Source organism: Arvicanthis niloticus, chromosome 5 (assembly GCF_011762505.2).
Source record: "Arvicanthis niloticus isolate mArvNil1 chromosome 5, mArvNil1.pat.X, whole genome shotgun sequence".
NCBI lineage: Eukaryota > Metazoa > Chordata > Mammalia > Rodentia > Muridae > Arvicanthis > Arvicanthis niloticus.
The window spans coordinates 22,176,694-22,189,805 of record NC_047662.1 but is presented as its reverse complement, the minus strand read 5'-3'; the positions used below and the strand labels follow the sequence as shown (position 1 = coordinate 22,189,805).

The 13,112-nt window shown below is 45.5% G+C and overlaps 1 protein-coding gene across 3 annotated transcripts in view; it reads left to right on the top strand.

The window, feature by feature from the left end:
• Positions 1–369: 369 nt before the first annotated feature.
• Positions 370–13,112, top strand: part of Ptafr (platelet activating factor receptor) — a 29,995-nt gene continuing 17,252 nt past the window's right edge. The window contains exon 1 of one of the 3 annotated variants that reach the window (XM_076934062.1): positions 370–515. The gene's annotated coding sequence lies outside the window, so the exon portion shown is untranslated. Of the gene's footprint in view, positions 516–10,364; positions 10,729–13,112 lie in introns of those variants that run through there. The other 2 variants (XM_076934061.1, XM_034503075.2) reach the window with 2 other exon arrangements.

Genomic DNA, 13,112 nt, shown 5'->3' with positions numbered 1-13,112 from the left:
AGTCCTACTGGACTTGGGACTGTCTTGTTGAAGTTTGAGCTCCTTAGGGACGATGCTGGAATCTTCCTTCTCCCCCTCAGACAAGGAGCCTGATTCTTTCATTTCCTGCTTCCCCACGCCCAGCCCTTCCTCCCAGAGGGGCTCGGCTTCAGATGTTCAGGTGTTGGCTGAACTGGGTAGAGTCCTGGTTGGGTGTGAGTATTTTTTGGGAAACCTTGGCGTTGGGGCTCCGCCCAAGGAGTTAGCTTCCTGGCCTCAGGTGCCCTACTATTCAGCAGAGGTTTCAGGCAAGCTTCTCCTAATTATTCATTCTACTGTCAGCACTGCTGGGAGGGCAGAACCAAGTGAATCACACACTTGGGTCTGGGCCTGATTCCTGCTTACTCCTCCCTCACTTCCCCCTGCTCCTGAGCTCCGAGAAACCAGGGAAACATGCTCTCAAAGAAACAAGCTCTCAGCAGTCCGTCCTCTGCAGCTCAGTCACCTCTTGGACCCGCGTCTTCACTACTGCTCAGGTAAGAAGTGGGTGGCCCGAGTGGGATTCAGGTGTAGCTGTTTGTCTAGCTGACCTAAAGAACCACTCGGGCTTTGTGTGGGTCTTTAGAGCTAAGCTTTGTCTAACTTAAACACACACACACACACACACACACACACACACACACACACACACACACACACACACCACATCTCAGTCCTCAGATCTTTACACAGGAGCAAACACAACTTTCACACACATCATACAAAACAGCACGTGTGGGGGCCCAAGCCTGTAGTCAAGGGAGGCAGGAGGGTCAGGAGGTCAAGGTGATCCTCAGCTGGATAGCAATTAGGAGGTCCTGAGCTCTGAGAAACCCTATTTAAAAAACAAAAACAGCCGGGCAGTGGTGGGCAGTGGTGGCGCATGCCTTTAATCCCAGCACTTGGGAGGCAGAGGCAGGCGGATTTCTGAGTTCGAGGCCAGCCTGGTCTACAGAGTGAGTTCCAGGACAGCCAGGGCTACACAGAGAAACCCTGTCTCGAAAAACCAACCAACCAAACAAACAAAACCAAAAACAGCCCTCTAAACAAAACCAGGACTGGAGAGAAGGATGGCTCAGTGGTTGGGGGCAAATTTGAAGAGGACCTGAGGTGGGTGGGGTGAGGACCTGAGTTCAGTTTCCAGCACCCATGTCATGTGCTTTCAGCTCCACTTCCAGGGGATCTGATGTCCTCTTCTGGCCTTTGAGGGTTTGTGCACTCAAGTGTATAGACACACATACGCACAGAGCACATACATACCTAAGCACATAATTTAAAAAAATAAAACAAAACAAAATCTTGGACTGGAGAGATGGCTCAGCCCTTAAGAACATGTGCTGTTCTTGCAGAGGACCTGAGTTCAGTTTTAATCAGGTGGCTCAAAACCATTTGTAACTCGAACTTCAGGGGGTCAGACACCGCTGTACCTGAACACAGGACATGTACACAAAACATATGATTTAAAATAAGTAAATTTTGGGCTGGAGAGATGGCTCAGTGGTTAAGAGCACTGACTGCTCTTCCAGAGGTCCTGAGTTCAATTCCCAGCAACCACATGGTGGCTCACAACCATCTGTAATGGGATCCAATGCCCTCTTCTGGTATGTCTGAAGACAGCTACAGTGTACTCATATACATTAAATAAATAATATTTAAAAAAAATAAGTAAATTTTTTTTGAAAAATCTTTTTAAAAGACCCCATAATATCCCTGCTACATATTGACATACACACAGCATACCCTTGTCATCCACAGATAGAACCTATGACCACTCACTGCACATAACACTCTGCAACACACAGACTGTCACCAACTGAAACAACATTTCTGTGGATCTTTTGATGGATGAAACACACATCTTTAAACATATAGTGTGTATAACTGCACTGGTAGGCATCCCCTTGCCACATAAAAGAGCCTCTAGATATTCACTGCAAATGAGCCCACTGCACAAGGTCACACAAATATCTACACACACACATACACACACACACACACACACACCTGCACATGCCACAGTGCCCTTTGCTTAGTAGGTCCTCAGAACACTTGGATCCCACTTCAGCTCAAGCCTGGGTTGGGTCTGCTTCTGAGTTGACTATTCGGTTTCTTTGGTCTCTGTTTACCCTATGTTAATACTTTCTCATCTGGATGCCGTAACTTTGGACTGAGATCTGATACACTAGGGAGATGCCTGTTATACCTCTTGGTCTGTGTTGTTCATTCTTCAGAAAGTTGTTGGCTATTCTTGGATCTTTGTTATTTTCATTTGGGATTTAAGCAGTCAGTTTGTAAAGTTCCTTGGAAAATTCTCCTGGGATATGAATATGTGTGTTTGCCTGCGTGCATGCCATAATACACACGTGTGTGTTCATATGCAAACCCATGCATATACATACAAAAGCCAAAAAAGGATGTTCAGTATCATTATCTACTATTCTCCAGCTTATTTTATATTATATTTTATTTTATTTTATTTCAAGACAGGGCTTCTCTGCAGATCCCTGACTGTCCTGAAACTCTCTCTATAGACCAGGCTGGCCATGAACTCAAGAAATTTATCTGTCTCTTGGGAGTAAAGGCCTGCACCACCATGCCAGGCCCTAGCAAAGGTTTCAGGACAGTTAATGAAAGACTGAACCGGCCTTAGTGTATCTGCATCCTGATTCCAGCTCCCAATTTCTTTCTTCCTTAACTTGCTTCCTCTCTTCTCCATTCATTGGTTCAATGTCCGGTAGCCTTTGCTATGTGCCCCCAAGAGATTTAGAAAATGTTATTTATTTAGTGTATGTGTGTGGATGCATGCACATCATGGCATGTATGTCGGGGACAATGTGGAATTAGTTCTCTCCTTCCACTCTGTATATCCCAGGGATTGAACTCAGGTCATTAATCTTGGCAGCAAGCACCTCTACCTGCTGAGCCATCTTGCTGGCCCCATCCCAAGAGATTTCTTTTTGAAACCAATGTGGACTCATAAACTATTAGAAATATAGAAAATATAGTCTACAGGCTAGAGAGATGGCCCAGTGGTTTCAACACCCACAGTGAGCAACTCAAGATGGCTAATGTTCCAGTTCCAAGGGATCAAACATCTTCCGGCCTCAGCGGGTACCCACATGCATGTTGTATATAAACAAACACATAAATGAAATTTTTTTTAGAAAAAGAAAGAAAATACAGTCCAGAGTGTCTCATTTGAGTGCCATTAACATTCAGAGGCATTCCTTTGCTGTCCCCAAAGGACGGCAGTTGATAGCCGTATGTTCAGCCTCTGTCTGTAAGATGCCACCAGCCGCCCCAGTCGTGCCTACTAAGCATGTATGCAGATTCTGACAGATGTCTAAAGGAGGGTAGAGACCACCGCCTGAATCACAGGTGTCGGTCCATGCCTCCTTACAATATGTAACATTCCCATAGATACCCACAGTCTTACATGTCTAGGGAAAATATTTCATTATTTTATACATTGCTTTTATATTTATTTTTATTTTGTAAGTGTTTTGCATGCATGTATGTACCTGCCTGTTATCCATAAAGTCCAGAAGAGGGTGGTGGCTTCCCAGAAACTGAAATTGGAGCTGGGAACTGAACCTAGGTTCTCTGCAAGGTCTCACTCTTAAGTGCTGAGTTATCTCTCCAGACACACACACACACACACACACAGACACACACACGCTCACACACACACACACACACACACACACACACACACACACACACACACAGACTTGTCTTTCTTCTGTTTTCCTTTCAGACAAGGAGTCATATTGTAGCCCAGGGTTTCTGGAAACTTGCTATTAGCTAAGTCTGATCTCAAAGTAACAGTAATCCTCCTGCCTTAACTTCCCAAATGCTGGGATTACAGATGTGAGCCAGCATATCTGGTTTTCAAATTTTGATTTGTTTTAGAGACAGAGTCTATGTGGTCCTGGATATCCTGGAGCTCGATATGTGCCTAGGCTATATAAGACCCTGTCTGGTGAGCCAGACATGGTGGTACACACCTTTAATCCCAGCACTCAGGAAGAGGCAAAGGCAGTTAGATCTCTGAGTTTACATAGTAAACTCCACCTGGCTCTGCCTCCTAAATACTGCAATTAAATGCATGCACAACTACTCAGCTTCAATTTTTTTAAAAAAATATTTATTCAAACACTCCACATGCATCTTTTGTTTTATTAAAAATCTTTTGTTTTGTTTTGGAGATGTGGTGTCCCAAAATAAAAAGACAAGAAGTCTTAGGATGTCTTAGGATGGTGAGGCCTCCCTTTTTAGGGGTAAGGGTCTTGAAGTGTTCTCTTACCTGTCATTGACTATCCAGCTTAGCGTGTAAGTTAGGGGATAATCCTCGTTAGTCTTGATGACAGAGGTTTTACAATCCCCTACTTCCAGCCTATAATAACGGACCTGTATAGGTTTCATTTGAATAGTATACAAAAGCCATCAGTTTGTTGAACAGCGTGGACCCGAGAGACAAGAGACTTAACAATGCCTGAATAGTCAGTATAACAGCAACACTCTTTTTTAAGGGCAACACATAACTCTCTTCTATTCTGTTTATAAATGTCTTATATCAGAATCTAAATCTATAGAAATACAAAACTGATCATAGTTTTGATCTTAACAAAACAAGTAAGGAAATCCTTGTTCCTGCTTCAGTCAATCTCAAACCTAAAAACCAACTATAGTAACCATGGTAGTGGGTTTTCTCCTGGGTCTAAACAATGTTCTCCACTAAATCATAAGCTGGGGAACTAAGAGTCCAATAGAGCCACCCTGGAGGTACGGGTGGTGATGTCTCCTTCCACATTGAGGACTTCCCAAGTCAGGTTTGCTGGTTGATCTGTTCCAGTTTGAAGGCAATTGAAAAGCATCTTCATGTTTCCTGTGAAGAAAAAATATGCTTCTCAGGGGGTTTACTTCTCCCTGGATTTGTTATTGTTGTCTATTTGTTTAATCAATCTCTCTGGCAGCCAGCATGCGGCATCTGTGGTTTGGGAATATATGCAGACAGAACCTCTTCCCCAGATAAGCACTGGATCTGGCCCATTCCAGGTTCCAGTTAATGGGTCTTTCCAGAGGACTGTTGCAAAATTCTTTTTGGTATCAGGATGCCAGAATCTATCTGCAGTGGATTTTCCTTCAGAATCCAAAGTTAAAAATTTTAAAATAAAGAGCGTGTGATGAAGGATATTTCTGGGGGACCCCTTGGTAGGGTACCATTCCCCCTTTTTAATTTTTTCAAATTGACATTTAATGGTTTGATGCGCCCTTTCTACCATACCTTGGCCCTGTGGATTATATGGAATACCCGTTTTATGTAGTATTCCCAATTTTTCACAGAATTGGCGGAGACTGGAGCTTGTATAACCTGGGCCATTGTCAGTCTTTATCTGTTTAGGCACACCCAATACAGCAATTGTAGCAAGCATATGAGTGATCACATGCTTGCTTGTTTCTCCATATTGTAATGTCACATAAATGAAACTACTGTATGTATCTACACATACATACATATATATTTTTTTGATTGCCAAAATCATTATAATGAGTAACATCCATTTGCCAGATACTGTTTGGTATCAGTCCCTTTGGATTTACACCCAAATGAGGAACTGGTAAAAGTGTAACACATGATTGACATTGTTTAACAATTTGTCAAGCTTGTTCTCTGGTAATTTTAAACATAATTTTTAAAGTTTTAGAATTAAGGTGATGTAACTCATGAGCCTTTATGGCCCGATCCAAGTTAGATTGTGAATCTGATAAAGCCACTTCGGTGGGTAAGACCTGAGGTCCCATTTCTGGGGTTAATACTGTGTGGGTGGCAGAACTGAGGTCTAGTCCTGAACTTCCTGGTGTTGCTCGACTAAGTTCTGAAAGGGGTTGGTGTTTGCTGGTAAGAAACTGACTTCTCTATAAGCCTATTTTGGCTTGCGTTGGTTCGGGGCCTGGAGCTGGCCCCTGTTTGTTTCCCTGATTATGGGAAAGGATGTTTCCTTGTGCATTTCTTTTAGACCTACAATCACTAACCCAATGCCTTCCATGTTTGCAAAGTGGGCAGAGCCCAGGCTGTTTTCTGGGCTGTCTCTGGGTTAACTCATTATCTGCCTTGCAATCTCTTGCAAAGTGTCTAGGCTTGCTACATTTAAAACTGGCCTTTTGGTTTCTACTAGCCAAAAATTCTCTTACTGATTGTCCTTGTATGGCAGCCACCATAGCTAAGCCCTGTTGGTAGGAGGGACCTATGTCAGAACAGAGTCTGATATACCCAGTAAGGTCTGTCTTTTTCCTGTAGGGTCTAATGGCCGCTTGTCAGGCAGGATTGGCATTTTCATATGCAAGTTGTTTCACATAGTCTACACCTGCCTCTGCATTACCAAAAATCCTCCCTGCTGTTGTCATTAATCGATGAACAAAGTCAGAAAATCATTCATCAGGTCCTTGTCTGACTGCTGTTAAGGACACACTAGGGTCCCCTTTTGCCGGGAGTTTACACCAAACCTTCATGGCTGCATTTTGAATTTGAGCGAATAAGCCTGGGTCATATTGCATCTAGTTATCACTAAAAGCAAATTGCCCTTCTCCTACTAAGCATCAAAGGACCAACCATTGCCTGCCTGAATGTTTCCCCTAGCTGTTTCTTTACAATTCTCAAGATACTCTGATTTCCAAATAAGATAGTCACCACTGCTAAGAACTGCTCTCACTAATGTATTCCAATCACTAAGAGTCAGCCACTCCTCTGCATCAAACTCTAAAATTGCAAGAGTAAAGGGAGCAGTGGCACCCTATTGTGATACTGCATTTTTAAATTCCTTAATAATTTGAAAATTAAATCCAGTGTGATGTTTCCAAGCAACCCCTTGATTGTTTCTGGTCAAGGATACAGGGAAAGCCTCAGCGTCTCCCTTCTCTGGATGATCTGTGGCTAATCTTAAACTAGGGGACAGGGACTGCCTTTGGACTCCTAGTTGAGGAATGCAAGGAGCTGGGGGATTTTCGCAGTTTACCTCTCGAGACATCTTCCCTGTCTTTAATTTTTGTAGCTGATTAATTAAGTCCTGATACTCTTTTTCTAACTCTATTTGTTGTTTAAGAACAGATATTTTTTCCTATAACTCCCTTATGGGATCTATAACCACCATCTCCATTGGGGGAGCACTTGGAGGCGGAGGCGCATAGGGAGGGGGGTCTTCGGGAAGAGGGTCATAATGTTCCGCTGCCTCTTCCTCTAGGTTAGCACAATCTGGCTCTAACAAATCGTCATCAACTTTTGGGTGTATTTTAGATTCTAATTTCGGATAAATACGTTTCTTTTTGTTTTGAACATGAAAGACAGCATTCAAACAACGAAATAAAAGCAGATAATTAACACACGTGAGCAGCAAACAACAAAACCAAAACAGAGAGTTGAATTCAGGCTGACTTATTTCTTGCCCTATTTTCATGAATATGACTTACCTTTCTCGACGAGGCGGATTCCCGCAGTGATCACCTTCTTTTCACTTCTGAATTTTCAGATCTTTCTTCCAGTAACGTCTCTCACTGGGTCTCTCGTTCTTGCTGCCCCACTTTGGGAGCCAAAAATGTTTCGGCTCGAGCTGCCCCACGCTTGGGGGCCAGAAATGTTGAGAACTGCTCTACCCCATGTTTGGGGTCCAAAATGTCTCTGACCGTTCTGTCAATGTTGGAACCTGCACTGCCAAAACCTTGGGGGCTAAGTTGTTAGAGTCCACACTGCCCTAAGCTGCTCTGGTCTTTGGGTCGGGGTTCAGCAAGAGAGAGAGTGAGGATGGACTCGAGGAATGGAGACCAGACAGAGTGTGATTCAATCCCGTTTGTTCTTCAGACTCTCTTTTTTTCTCCAAGTCCCAAGTCTTGAGTTCCTAGTCCCTAGTTCCTAGTCCTTAGTGCCTCCAAGTTCCAAGTTCTTTCTCCAAGTGCTAAGTGCCTAATGTCTAATAACTCTTCTTCTGAGTTCTCTAGTCCAAGTGTCTTCTTCCTCAATGCCTAATTCCTACTCCAAGTTGTACTGTAAGTTGTACTGTACTCTTCTGTCTGCCTCTTGCCTTTTATATGTCTCACTTCTAAGCCATGCCTTTAGGTCACGCCTTTAAGTCATGCCCTTATGCCTTGTCTCTAAATCTGATCTCTAAGTCACACCCTTAAGTCACACACCTGTAAGTCTCACACACACACACACAAGGGAAGATCCTGGGTATCTAAAACAAGATGTTATCAGAGTGTGCTCAGCTGTTGTAGGCTATTGTAAACAAGCCTCTTGTCAGGGTATATGGCTCAAGATGGCTGCAAGGATGATATCTGCCTTCTGTCAGCTCCCCACAGGTGGCATCTTTTTTTTTTTTTTTTTTTTTTTTTTTAAGATTTTATTTATTTTATGTATGTGGGTACTCTACCACTTTCTTCAGACACACCAGAAGAGGGCATTGGATTCCATTACAGATGATTGTGAGCCACCATGTGGTTGCTGGGAATTGAACTCAGGACCTCTGGAAGAGCATCCAGTGCTCTTAACCACTGAGCCATCTCTCCATCCCAACTGGCAGCATCTTATGGGTAGAGGCTGAACATGGAGGAGGTGCATGGGGCAGCCCTAAGTGTCACAGTGGGTGGGTGAGGGGACCTGAGTGTGAGAGTACATGTGTGTGAGTATATATGATGCTAAGTGTGTGTGATGTGCAGGGTTACATGCAAACACTTTTTTGTTGTTGTTTTGCTTCTTTTTTTTTTTTTTTTTAAGACAGGGTTTCTCCATGTAGCCCTGGCTGTTCTGGAACTCACTCTGTAGACCAGGCTGGCCTTAGAGATCCACCTGCCTCTGCCTCCTGAGTGCTGGGATTAAAGGCATGGATCGCCATGCCCAACCCTGTTCTGTGTCTTATGTATTTTAGTCTCTCTCTCTCTCTCTCTCTCTCTCTCTCTCTCTCTCTCTCTCTCTCTCTCTTTCTCTCTGTGTGTGTGTGCATTTCTGTGCTCCACGATGCAAGTATGGAGGTCAGAGTAGACCCTCATCTTTTCTTTCCCCATACATGTCCTAGGGATTGAACTCAGGCCATCAGGCTAGGCAGCAAACACTTACCCTCTGAGCCATAAAGCCAAAATACAGTCACTTTAGTTTTTGAGACAGCATCTCTCACTGAACCTGAAGTTTGTGATTTGGCTAGACTGGCTGGCCGGCAAGCCCTAGGGATCCTCCAGTCTCTGCTTCTCTAGGATTACAGGCACGTATTACCACCTCTGACTCACCCCCACCCCGCCTGATGGAACTCAGGTAAGTCATAAACACACTTACCAAATGACCTCCCTGTCTTCCTCCTCCTCTTCTTCCTCTTCCTCCTCCTCTTCTATAGCATTTCATGTAGCCCAGGCTAGCTTTGAACTCAGTGTGTAGCCAAGAATGACTTTGAACTCCTGACCTCTACCTTCTAAGGCCTGAGATTATACATGTGAGCCACATACTCGGTTGTTTTAGTTCTTTGGGACTGAAGCACATGTTAACAGTGCTTTGACCTGTAAGGAGCCATTTTAGTGTTGATGAGGGAACATTGGTGGGGTCTGACCTGCAGCAAGCGGCTAGCCTACTTACTCAGGAACACTGGCTGGGGCGTCAGAAGCCCTTTCCTCTTGGCTCTGTTTTGCTGTGTCTTACCATAAAACAGACCCTCCTCTTTCGTGGGCTTGTGTAGGAGGGTACCTGAGGGGCTGGTATCCATAGGCAGTGTCTATCGTGGGACCTGGCTGAACTCAAGAGTGCTAAGCAGAAGGGAACCAAAGCAAGGGGGCTCAGGCTTATCTCTCCTTTGTGTACCAGGAAATCCTCACCTGACTCGTGCTCACACACAACACTCACTTGCCTTCGACCCCAGCTGCCCATACCTCTTCACCCTCTCTTTCTCCCGGGCACTCACTTGCAGCTGCGTTCTAGCTTGAGAAAAGTCCTCCTTCCCCCGGCCCCGTGGCTCTGGGCTCCCATGGGTTTCTTAGGCTCAATTCTTGGTCACCAGGGATTCCCTGCCCAGTCTTAATGACCACAGCTATACTTCCAGCTCTCTCTCCTCATCCGTTTCCTCATCTAGTGGCTTCTCCCACTCTCTCTTTCTCTTCCCTACAGAGAGGTATATGCATTCATGTACCCTCTCGGGCGCAGGCTGCTCTCGGGATCAGGCAGCTCTCTGTATGTTGTTCATCCTTTCCCTTGTCCCTCCCTGAGTCTTCTCTCTGTATCTTCTCATTCCTCTCATGCGCTCCTGTTTACATCAGTCATTCTCCCTCCCTCTACCCACCCTCGTCTTCTCCCCTCCTTTCCAACTCCTTTTCCCTCTCCTTCTGCTAACTGCTTGCTGCTTGTTTTAGTTCTCCCTGTGTCTCTGTGTCTCTGTCTCTCTCTGTCTCTGTCTACGTCCCCCCCCCCTTTCCTACACACCCTGACCCACACACCCTGGCTGCTTACACCTACTCTGCCCCTTGCTCGCTCTGCAGGAAACTTCTGCAGTACTCAAGTCTGGCTGGCTCAGTTAGTGTGGAGGTTCCTGTGGCATCCGTTGGAGAGGCCCTGGGTCACTGCGTTTCCTCCCAGGGGTGACTTGGCAGTGATATGCTCTGTTTCCTCACTTCTGCAATTGCCAGGCTACAGCACAGAGGCTTGGACCCAGAGAGACACGCAGAGCCTATGAGCTCCTATAGGTAAGGAGGGTCCCAGTCCTGGCTGGGCAAGGGAGACTCCTACACAGATCTCCTCAGGGGAGTCAAAGGCATGTCCCCAGGTCATACTAAGGTAGATGGGTGGCTGGATTTTTAAGGAACCATTCTGGCATCTTTCTCAGGACAAGCTTCCTGTTCAAAAGGAGGTTTTTTTTTTTTTTTTTGTTTTTTGTTTTTTTTTTGTTTTTTTGTTTTTTTGTTTTTTTGTTTGTTTGTTTGTTTTTGTTTTTTTGCTGTGCGACATGCCAAACTCAGGACCATACACATGCTTGGCCATTAGCCTTCTTTTATTTGCTTATTGTGTATATGTGTGTGTCGTGGTGCACATGTATGGGTCAGAGGGCAGCTTGTGGGAGTCCGTTTTCTCCTCCTGTGTGGGTCCTGGGGCATTGACTCCAGTTCTCGGGCTTAGCAGCAGATGCCTCTACCCACTGAGCTATCTCACCAACCCCGACTGTTATTTTACTTCAAGGTCTAACAAACTGCCGAGGCTGGCTTTGAACTTACTGTGTAGCACAGACAAGCCTTGGATTGTTTTCGGAGCATGGGCACTTTGTCTGCGAGTATGAATGCTCACTGTGCACGCCTGGTGCCTTGGAGTTCAGAAGAGGGGGTCAGATGCCTGGAACTGGAGTTTGAGATGACTGTGAACCACTGTGTGGGTGCTGGGAACAGAACCTGGGTCCTTCCCAAGAGCAGCCAGTGCTCTCAATTCCTGCACCATCTTGCCATCCCCTAGTCTTGGTTCTTAATCCTCTCTCAGCCTTCTGAGTGGTAGGCATTTCTGGCCTGTCCTCAGGTGCTTGGACACTCCAGGGGACCCCTCTTTTCTGAGAGTGAGCTGCAGCCATCACAGCCTTCACCCCTGGGAGGCCATAGTGAGGACGGGAGGCAGCTGCTTAGAGGTTTGAGAGCAGACCTCCATTTGCTTTACTTACTGTGTGACTTTGGCGAAGTTATACACCCTCTCTGTGTATAATCACTGTCATCTCCCCAGCAGGTTTTCCCCGGAGGGTAAGCTAAAGTGTCTGTGAGGGGCTGGGTACCTGGGACCTCACCCACTGCTGCATTTCCCTAGAGGATGGTGATGATAACTGAGTGGCTGGTACAAAGGACTAGGTCCACAAACGGTTGCCATGGTAAATCTCAGTTGTTGGGGACAGAGGCCAGTACTGGCTACCTCTCCCTGGCAGGAAGTCTTGGTTTGAGGCTGACAAGTCAGAGCTGCTGGCCAAGGATTTGTGGAATATTGAAGGATAAAGGACCCACAGCGTTCTCATTTGCTACTGACAGAACACCAGGCTGTGCGTCAGACGATCAGTGACAAAAGCATGCTGGGGTGGGGGACAGTGACCGCCAGAGAAGAGGGAATCCTTTCCTCTGCGTAGCCAGCCAGAGAGAGGGGATGACTGGCCTGTGCCTTCAGCTTTGCCTATAATCTGCAGCCTTGGGCAATTGAGTAGCCTAGCATTTCTCCTCTGTGGTTTAAAATTCTGACCTTGTAGGTTTCTGGGAAGATGAACTAAGAAGGTAGAGGACGTGTTTTGCGGAGCCTAAGACAGTCTGAACAGGAGTGTCACCATCAATGCTGACTGACACCATAGATGTTGCTGCAAACCTCTTAAAGGAGAGCAATTGTTTTGTTCGTCTGTTTATCATTACTTCTCCTAGGTAGCAGGGTCTGGCATAAAACATGCTCAGGCATGAGCACGGAGTTGGGAATGGTGGGCACATCTGTGATCCCAGCACTTGGGAGGCAGAGGCAGTAAGATTAGGAGTTTGAGGTTAGCCTGAACTACATAGCAGGTTGAAGGCCAACCTGGACTACATGAGACCTCCAGCACATCCCAGATATGTACTAAATAGATGAAAAGATAGTATCATCAAACTGTACTTGTTTACTTGTTTAGGGTGAACAGTGAGCCACAGGCCAGCTATGTCCTCATCCTAGTCACCTTGGGTCATTCTATCCAGTCAGTGAAGATTTGGGCAAAGGATTCACAGGCCCTGGCAGTGCTGACAAAATGTGCCCTATGGGCAAGTTTTCCTCCTGACTGTTGAGATGTGATGAGCATGGCATCTGTTTAATCTTTTTTAAAAAAAGTATCTATCAGCTGGGCAGTGGTGGTGCAGGCCTTTAATCCCAGCACTTGGGAGGCAGAAGCAGGCAGATTTCTGAGTTCGGGGCCAGCCTGGTCTACAGAGTGAGTTCTAGAACAGCCAGGACTACACAGAGAAACCCTGTCTTGAAAAAAAAACCAACAACAACAAAAAAACAAACAAACAAACAAAAAAAAGAATGGAGATAAGGGTGGGAGACGCTTCCATGTGTATTTGTGTGGGGGTGGATATTTAGCTCTATGGGA